Below are 11,054 nucleotides of genomic sequence, written 5' to 3'. Positions count from 1 at the left end.
ACTAACGAGAAAAATAAGAACAACGTCCATCCTTGCTATCCCAGGTTGCCGGCCTAGAACCAATCCTAGATCGAAGAAGAAGAAGGAGAAGAAGCAACTCCAAATGAACAATCAACGCGTTCGCGTCAAGTAACCTTTACCTGCACCTGCAACTGGTGTTGTAGTAATCTGTGAGCCACAGGGGACTCAGCAATCTCATTTCCAAAGGTATCAAGACTAGCAAAGCTTAATGGGTGAGGTATGGTTAAGTGGTGAGGTTGCAGCAGCGGCTAAGCATATATTTGGTGGCTAACTTACGAGTACAAGAAATAAGAGGGGGGAGATCTACGCATAACGGACGTGAACTAATGATGATCAAATGAATGATCCTGAACACCTACCTACGTCAGACATAACCCCACCGTGTCCTCGATCAGAGAAGGAACTCACGAAAGAGACAGTCACGGTTACGCACACAGTTGGCAATTTTTAATTAATTAACTTCAAGTTATCTAGAACCAGTGTTAAACAAAGTTTCCACGTTGCCACATAACCGCGGGCACTGCTTTCCGAAAGATTTAACCCTGCAGGGGTGCTACAACTAGTCCATCACAAATTACCACAAGCCGCATAGAAATCATCAATCACGAAGCTCGCGATATCGTCGGATTCCTTAGTGGAAAACCTCAACTCTGAGATTACTCAAGGCATCACCGGAATCCCGATGCACAAGATATCTCGTCAAAGGTAAAACTAATCCAGCAAGGCCGCCCGACGTGTCGACGAACCCAATAGGAGCCGCGTATCTCGTTCTCAAGACACGACGGATGGAACTAGCTACGAGTGCCAAACCTTGAGTTTCCTTGCGGTGGCCCCGCAGGCAGACTGTTTTGGACCAACACCATCAGCACTGGCCCCCCTGTTTATGTAAAATTACTCCTCGGGTAGCGCTAACTCCCTATGCATTTCAATTTATCAAAATTATTATCTTGGGCAAATGTAGAACCAAAGTTGGGCCTTGCCAGACCAGCTTTAATCTAAAACGAATTATCAAGGGGGTCCCCATAACAACCCCGATCGTGTTAGGAGCGCTCATTTATGGAACGTAACACCGGTAGCCGAAACTAAGGGGGCAAAGGTGGAATAAACACCAGGCTAGAAAGGCCGAGCCTTCCACCTTTTACCAAGTATATAGGTCCATTAAATTAAATAGGATTAAGATGGTGGTATAACAAGGAACTCATGCTTTCACATGAAAACAAATGCACCTGCAACTAGCAACTCTAATAGAGGGTTAAGCAAGCAGTAACATAGCCAATCAGTGGTTTGCCAGGTTGAACAGGTTGAAGGTTTCATGGTATTGTTGAGAGCCTGATATTTAACATGTGATAGGCAACGACACATAATCGATAGAAGCGATAAACTAGCATGGCAATGATAGTAATGGTACCTGGGGAAATGGTCATCTTGCCTGAGATCCCGCTTGGAACAAGAATGCCTCCGTGAAGCAGACGAACCGACGTAGTCGAACGGGTCCTCACTTTCCGACACGCTGCGGAAATCTATCGAGACGAAGCAAACCGGACACACAAATCAACACACGAAATTCACCACACGATGAACAACACATATGATGCATGAGCTACTGAATACATGCAAGTCACGACATGACAATTCACACAATCAAACACTACACATTAAGTGAAGTTCAATATGCAAAGAGTTGCATATTGACGAAACTCCACGTTTATTTATTTAGTTCTATCCCGATTAGATACACGGCAATATTAAATGTGGTTAAACATGGCAAGAGATGAAGCGCAATTAAACTACCTATCTAGGCATTTTAAATGAGGTCGGAAATGTCATATAGCACCTCCGAAACAACCTCACATATTAATTTAAAATTCTGTCCAGATCTGATTTAACACCTTTAATTAGTTGTTAAACAGCAAAACAAATAGGTTCACGTGATTCTATGTGGCAAGGCAAGCAATCTACACATAAAGAACATCTCCAACGGAGCTACGGATCAAAAGATACAAGCACCGCAAGATATGATGGCATGAATGCAAAATGTGTGCAATGATGGTCACGAGCACTTCAAGACATACAAACAGCAAGAGAAAATGAATCTACACGAGATTCTAAGCAAGTTTCATGTAGGACACGATCAAATCGGAGCTACGGTTCAACAACTACGAGCAAAACAAGAAATGACTACAATCTGCCAAAATCAGCCACATAGCATTTCCTACGCCCCACAACTACGGCTACACAACTCCGATATGCCCAAGCAAGGCATGGCATGGAAGAGGGCAAGACGCACTACTACAAACAACTAAAAACAACTAGCCTGGCAGCAAGGAACACTAGGGAAAGAAGTCACAAACTGGCTTACCACACACTATTTTAGACTTAGAGAAAATTACACCTCATGAAAGTGCAGTTTTCGATCTGAAGTAATATTGACAGCAGAAAAACCTATATCTACAGGACTCCAAATGGCATGAAAATTTACAGCATGCTAGAGAACACAAGGGGTACAACTAACTCCATTGGACCAACCTCAAAAGAGCTACAGATCACAAGATGCAAGCAAGACAAGACAGCAACAAAATATAACAGATTCCAGACTTAGAAATGTTTCAGCTCCTCCAAATCAGCACTATTTCTAGCAACTTTAGGGCTATCAAAACACACCTAAACATGCATTTATATTGCAACCAAAAATACCAGAGGCTAAACAAAACATCCTTGATCAACTCTCTAGTTGACAACTCCGTCAAACGACGCACGGAATAAATCCTACGAATTAATCAAAAGGGCAACATAGCAAAATATCTTGCGAACCAACTTACTCGAAAGCTACTACCCCAGAAACATATAAAATATGTGGGGTTTGCAACACAAAATAATGCCACACATTAATGCGAGATAAACACCTATATACATGAAAATAAACTACCGGCAAATCCCTACACGTAAAAATACAATTGACCGCTCTAAAATACATGCAAAAATGATTCCTAAAACATGGGCATTTCTAATACGGCATACGAACAATTCAAACTCGCGCGGAAAATAAATACGGGCACTATCCTATCTAGGAAGCACGTTAAACTAGGCGGTTGGCGCGTAAAAGTACATCAATTAAATATGCAAGTTGTGAAAACAGATTCTACGCGAAATTCTATGCCAAAACCATATATAATACGCGTCGTTCCGACTTACGATTTAAAAACTACGGACGTTCTAAGATATGCCTATTTTCTGGAAAAGAATTAAATCACAGGAATTATAAAAACCCTACACGGGCCGAAAGTGGCAGGCGCTTCCTAACAAAACAGTGCACGCCCAAGGGATAGCTCACCTCGGGCCGGCTGCGGGGAGGAGCCCAGCTGGCCTCTGTGGGGCGCCCTGGACTGGGCCGCCTCGGGGCCCAGCCGAGGCGGTTGGCGGCCTGCTCGGGGCGCTGGAGCAGGCCCACGGGCGGTGGGAGGCCGAATCGGGGAGTCGTCCTCCCGTGCTCACCAGGAGCTCGCAGCCATGGCGTCGGCAGCGCACTGCCGACAAGGGACAGGGGTGAGGAGGCCCGGCGAGGTCCGACGAGGTCGGGAACGGGCGGATCCAAGGGCACGGAGGCCGGATCCAGCGAGTGCTCGACCGGCGGCGGCGCTATGGGCTGGTAGGCGGCGGCGGCGGCGGGTGCTCACACCATAGAGAGCCGGCGTGGGGAGGCGCGGCCCACGGGGTGGCGACGAGGGCTGCAGGCGGAGCCGGGGCCGACGAAGGCAGGCGACGGCGCGCAGGCACCGGATCGGGGCCGGATGCGGCAGGAGCAGGGGCTCCCCCTCAGATGATGGCGCGTTGGAGGCGCGGGCGCGCTGCGGGCGGCGGTGGCCGGATGGGCCCGGAGGGCCTCGTGCGGGCTGGAGCGGGCCGGCGGCGCTGGTGGGGAGGGAGACTACGGCTAGGGTTAGGTGAGGGCACGGTCTTCGAGGCACAGGGGGAGTGGCTCTCTAATTAATGGCATGGGGGCTATATACAGACAAACGGGGGGGCTCGGTTAATCGAAATTTCGTTCCGGATCCAACCGCGGGGTCGGATTCGAACGATTCTGCACGCGGGAACAGGTACGCGGCCGTGTAGAGGGGGTATGAGGAGACGAGAGGGAGAACGGGCGGCGCGGCAACTATTTTTTTAAAACACCGACTAACGTCCGACGGTAGACCGAATACGGTGCCGCTACGGTCGATGGTTCGGGTACCAGACGGACTCCGATCGCGACGAAATTCGACAGGCGGCCTGGCTATAACTAATCACGACCGCATGCCAAGTTTCACCTCGATCAGAGAAAGTTTTACGCACACTTTAAAAACAGGGTTATGACGGTGCCGCGGGCGCATGCGTGTGCGGTCGAGCTTAGAACGGACAACGACGAGAACCGACAACTAACGACGCATGCAAGTTTGAAAACTGGCGTTAACGAAGATGCCGATGCAATGCAGATGATGCACATGATGCGATGATCATGCGATAAAATAAAACAGACACACGACGAAAATGGAAAGGAAAGGGAATCTTCTGGAACGTCGGCATCGGGCTGTCACAGTCAATGGCCACAAAGATAGCAGTATCTCTTTTCTTGGTCTTGGGAAATCCAGTGATGAAATCCATACTAATTTTATCACATTTCCATTCAGGAATAGCTAAGGGTTGAAGGGTGTCAGCAGGCCTTTGATGTTCTTCCTTAACTCAACGAAAAATATCGCAGTTAGCAACGAACTTAGCAATTTCTCTCTTCATCCTAATCCGCGAAAACCTCTGGCGTAGGTCCTGATACATCTTGATACTACCAGGATGAATAGTGGGAGGAGAATCATGAGCCTCCTTAAGGATCAACTCCTTTAGATGTGGATTCTTAGGAACCACTAAAAGGTTCTGGAAAAACACAACATCTTGATCATTCACGGAGAATTCCTTAGCGTTTCCGCTAATATTATTCACTTTGATCCGTGATATACCCTTGTAACGCTTTTGGCCAGCTATGATTTGATCCCTAAGAGTAGGTTTCGCCACCTGAGTAGAAAGGAATCCTTGAGGAACAATGTGGAGGTTTAACTTCCGAAATTCCTCATAGAGACGTGGTTGACCTCGTTGTAGCATCATATTTTTACAATAAGACTTACGACTTAGTGCATCAGCCATAACAATGGCTTTCCCCGAGGTGTAAGTTATCCCTAAGTCGTAATCTACGATCAACTCAACCCACCGTCTTTGCATGAGATTCAAATCCGGCTGGGTGAAGATATATTTCAGACTTTGATGATCATTGAATATTTCGCAACGATTACCAAGAAGGTAATCTTGCCAGGTTTTTAGTGCATGGACTACAGTTGCAAGCTCAAGATCATGTGTGGGACAATTATCCTCATGTGGGCGCAACTATCGAGATGCGTATGCAATCACATGATGATCCTGCATGAGAATGCAACCTAATCCTTGTCGCGAGGCGTCGCAATAGATAACAAAGTCCTTAGAGAAATCTGGTGGTAGCAGCACAGGTGCGGAAGTTAGGCGTCTTTTCAGTTCCTGAAAGCTATGCTCACACTATGGTGTCCACTCGAACTTTTTATCATTCTTGAGGAGTTCAGTTAGAGGCTTTGCAAACTTGGAGAAGTTCTCGACAAAGCGGCGACAATAGCTCGCTAGTCCAAGAAAACTCCTAACTTGCTTAACCGATTCAGGTTGAGTCCAATCAAGGACAGCTTGAACTCTCTCGGCATTGACAGCAATACCCTTACCAGAGATTACATGGCCTAGATAGGTCACTTATGGTAATGAGAATTCACATTTTGAAAACATGGCATAAAGGCGATGCTCTCGAAGTTTCATCAATACCAGCATTAGATGCTCGGCATGATATTGTTCGTTCTTCGAGTAGATGACAATATCATCGAGGTATACCACGACGAATTTATCCAAATACTCCATGAAGATTGAATTCATCAAGCGAGAGAAGGTGGCTGGGGCATTGGTTAAACCGAAGCACATGACGGTGTACTCGTGTTGGCCATAACGAGTAACAAAAACCATTTTTGGAATGTCCCCGTTCTTGATCTTGATTTGATGGTAACCCAACCTCAAATCCATTTTAGAAAAGATTGAGGATCGAGCAAGCAGATCATACAGATCGTTGATCCTGGGGAGCGGATACTTGTTCTTTTTGTGACCAGGTTAACTGGTCGATAATCTACAACCATCCGATCCGTTCCATCCTTCTTCTTCACGAAGAGGACGGGACAAGCCTAAGGGGAAGAGCTAGGACGAACGAAACATTTATTCAAGGCCTCATCTAGTTGTTTCTTAAGTTCGGCTAGCTCCAAGAGTGCCATCTTATAGGGTCTTCTGGCTATTGCGACGGTTCGTGGGACAAGGTCTATCACAAACTCCACATCCCTGTCAGTTGGAATTCCTGGCAGTTCTTCTGGAAAAACATCCGGAAAGTCACAGACTACCGGAATGTCTTCAAGTTCTGGGACAGGACTAGCATTGAGGGAATAGAGTTGGCATTTGGCAACTCGAGTAGAGACATTAACTATCTCACCCAAGGGATGGGTAAGCTGGACATTTCTAGAATGGGTATCAATCTTGGCATAATGAGCTAACATCCAGTCCATACCCAAGATGATATTGATATCTGAGGATTTCACGGCTATCAATGTTGCTAGAAAAACTAGCATGTCTACTAGGATTTCATTGTCATAACTTATCCTAGAAGTTTGCCACTTACTACCAGGGGTTTGCACAACTAATGGAATTGGCATACCACAAAAGGACATGTTATGCAACTGCGCATAACTTTCGGAAATGAAGGAATGAAATGACCCAGTGTCAAAAAAACAGATGATGGGTGATGATCGACAAGGAGCGTACCCAAAATGACGTCGGGATCCTCTGCAGCTTCTTCTGCTAAGACATAATTCACGCGACCACACGCAGGAGTTGGCTTCATGATGTCCCACAAGCGTATGGGATCGCAACAATTTTCGAGGGTAGAGTATTCAACCCAAATTTATTGATTCGCTCACAAGGGGAAGCTAAAGGATATTCTCAAGTATTAGCAGCTGAGTTGTCAATTCAACCACACCTGAAAGATTAGTGTATGCAAGCAAAGTATCAGTAGCAAGGTAGTATGATAGCAACGGCGCCAGAGAAAAGCTTTGACAATCCCAGCAATGGCACAAGAAAAAGCACGTTGACGGGAGACAATTCTTGAGACTATTGCTATACTTCCCTCACAAAGGCGCCAGAGAAAGCCGTGTTGACGGGATGTTAGCGCCAACAAAGTCTTGCAACAAGTAACAGCGGAGTAGCAAGTAATAGTAGTAGCAGCAGCAGCAAAGTAACAAGTAACAGCAGTAGCGACAGCAGCAGGAAAGTAACAGCAGTAGTGACAGTAGCAAAGTGGCCCAATCCCTCTTGTAGCAAGGGACAAGCCTAGGCAAAGTAACGTAGTGAGAACCAGTAGTAAAAGACTCGTAGGCAGTGGCTCGGTGATGGATGAGTGTGACGGATGTGATTCATCATGTAAGAGCTATAACACAGAGAGATATGTGGCTAGCTCCCATTCATCAATCTAATGTAGGCATGTATTCCGTATGTAGTCATACGTGCTTAGGAAAAAGAACTTGCATGACATCTATTGTCCATCCCTCCCGTGGCAGCGGGGTCCTAATGGAAACTACGGGATGTTAAGGTTCTCCTATTAATAAAGAACCGGACCAACGCATTATCACGCGGTGAATACATGAACTCCTCATACTATGGTCATCTTCGGGAGTGGTTCCGGCTATTGTCACTCCGGGGTTGCCGGGTCATAACACATAGTAGGTGACTACAACTTGCAAGATAGGATCTAAAACACACATATATTGGCGACAACATAATAGGTTCAGATCTGAAATCATGGCACTCGGGCCCTAGTGACAAGCATTAAGCATAGCCAAGTAGTAGCAACATCAATCTAGAACATAGTGGATACTAGGGATCAATCCCCGTCAAGAACTAACTCGATTACATGATAGATCTCATCCAACTCATCACCGTCCAGCAAGCCTACGATGAGATTACTCACGAACGATGAAAAGCATCATGGAATTGCCGATGGAGGAAGGTTGATGATGACGATGGCAACGATTTCCCCTCTCCGGAGCCCGAAACGGACTCCAGATCTGCCCTCCAGATGAAGAACAGGATGTGGCCGCACCTCCGTATCGCAAAACGCGATGAAACCTTCTCTCTGATTTTTTGCCAGGCGAAACGGAAGATATAGGACTGAGATTGGGGGCGGTGGTGCCACGTGGGCCCCACAAGCCTGCATGGCGCGGCCTAGGGGGGTGGTCGCGCCGTGTGGGCTTGTGGCCCTCTGGCACACCCCCTCACAAGGATCTTTGCGCACGTATTTTTCTTTTATTCCAGAAAAAATCTCTGTAAATTTTTAGGACGCTCCGAGAACATTTATTTCTGCACAAAAACAACACCATGGCAATTCTGCCGAAAACAGCGTCACTTCGGGTTAGTTCCATTCAAATCATGCAAATTAGAGTCCAAAACAAGGGCAAAAGAGTTCGAAAAAGTAGATACGACAGAGACGTATCAACTCCCCCAAGCTTAAACCTTGCTTGTCCTCAAGCAACTCAGTTGACAAACTGAGAGAGTTAAAAGAAAAACTTTGACGAACTCTATTTGATCTTGTTGTTGCAACTATATCTAACTCATAACCAGAATTTCAGCAACATCACAAGCAAACCACATAAGCAAATGACATCTAGGTCTCACGGTAAACTCATATCAATGGCATAATCAACTAGCGAGAAAATAATAATAAGCCTCAAGTGTCAACACTTCACTCAAAACAACATGAAGCAGCACGAATAGATGGTATCTCGCTAGCTCTTTCCGAGACTGCAAAACATAAATGCAGAGCACCTTAAAGGACCAAGGGCTGACTAAAAATTGTAATTCAAGGCAATGAAGATCCAGTCATAGTCACACCCAACACAGTTAAAAGAAAAGCATAAAAATGACAGAGGTGCTCTCTAATTGGTGCTTTTGTAAGAGGAGGATGACTCAACAGGAACATAAATAGATAGGCCCTTCGCAGAGGGAAGCATTGATTTGCAGAGGTGCCAGAGCTCAAGCTTTGAAAACAGAGATAATAATTTTGGGTGGCATCCTTTCATTGTCAACGCAATGACTAAGAGTTCTCAATATCTTCCACGCTACACATGCTATAGGCGGTTCCCAAACAGAAAAAGTAAAGTTTTGACTCTCCCACCACCAATCAATCACACTCCACGGCTAGCCGAATCCTCGGGTACCGTCCAAACCAACATCAATCCTGGGGGATTTTTGTTTGCAATTATCTTTTCGATTTGATCATGGAATTGGGAATTCCAATTACCGGCCCCTTTCTCTTGAATGATAGTGAATAAACACATATCGAGGATAACACGCCTAGCATGGAAGATACCAATAGCCCCCTGTCACCACCTGAGCGGTTTGGGCATGCAAAACAGATTATTTCCTGAAGATTTAGAGAGTGGCACATGCAAATTTACTTGGAACGGCAGGTAGATACCACACAAAGGTAGGTATGGTGGACTCATATGGCACAACTTTGGGTTTATGGGAGTGGATGCACAAGCAGTATTCCCGCTTAGTACAAGTGAAGGCTAGCAAAAGACTGGTAAGCGACCAACTAGAGAGCGACAACAGTCATCAGAATGCATTGAGATTAACTAGCATTGAGTGCAAGCATGAGTAGGACACAAATCACCATGAACATGAACATCATAGAGGCTATGTTGATTTTGTTTCAACTACATGCGTGAACATGCGCCAAGACAAGCCACTTGAAACATTCAAAGGAGGATACCATCCTATCATACTACATCATAGTGATCTCAACATTCATGTGGGCAACCAAGACAAACCATTATAAGCTCCTAGCTAAGTAAGCATGGCATAAGCAGCTATGATCTCTAAGTTGTCATTGCAAACATGTTTCCCTCACAACAAAACTGAATCACGCATGATGACCTAGTCATATTTACAAAGACAATATAGATCAAGTTCATACCAGCTTTTCCAGGCTCAGTCACTTCATCATATATCGGCATTATTGCCGTTCACTTGCATGACCGAACGATGTGAACAATAATAAGCGTGCTCGTGCATTGCACTAAAGCTGGAATCTGCAGGCAAACACAAAGGAGAAGACAAAGTAATATGGCTCTTTGAAAGCTAAACAGGTATGCATGCAAGAGGCACTAAACATTGTAACCAATATCTTCTACCTTGACCCAAAGAAAAAGAAAACTATCTACACGGGAAAGCTCCAACAAGCAAAAGAAGAAAAAGAAAATATTTTTGGTTTTTCTCAAATTAGTCAGACACACGAAAAGAAAACAAGAAAAATAAAATAAACTAACATGGATGATACATTGGTAAAGTGTGAACACCGGCTAACAAAGTGAAAGCATAAGCAAGAATGTAAAGTTAGTGAGAACACGTACTCCCCCAAGCTTAGGCTTTTGGCCTAACTTGGTCTACTCCCAAGGAGGGAAATAACTAGCTCTTGGGTATTCCTGAGTGGACTGTGGATACCACTGCTGTGTGAGCTCCTCTGGCTCCCACTGATAAACTGGCATTTGGTACTCGACTGGCGGCTCGGGCACGGGCACCTGTGTTTGGGCCAAGCCCCAATATGCGTAGATGTCCGAGGGCATAATAGTGTGCCTACCTGCATGAAGATTGAACAAAGAAGGAGCAGGCAAGGTAATAGTCTCACGAGTACACTGACTAAGTACCAGGTTATAGATCATCCTACCACTTATATCTCTATCAAGAAAGTCATGGCGAACCATGCTATCGTAATCTAGATATTTCTCGGGAAGAAGTATCTCTTCTTCCTCCTCCAGTCTAATGGGTATCTCAAAGTGTCTAGCAAGACGGGTAGCATAGATACCTCCATAGACAACACCTTTAGAACGGTTAAGGTTCAACCG

Source organism: Hordeum vulgare, chromosome 1H (assembly GCF_904849725.1).
Source record: "Hordeum vulgare subsp. vulgare chromosome 1H, MorexV3_pseudomolecules_assembly, whole genome shotgun sequence".
Lineage (NCBI taxonomy): Eukaryota > Viridiplantae > Streptophyta > Magnoliopsida > Poales > Poaceae > Hordeum > Hordeum vulgare.
The sequence above is the reverse complement of the archived record's forward strand: the minus strand, read 5'-3'. Positions refer to the sequence as shown.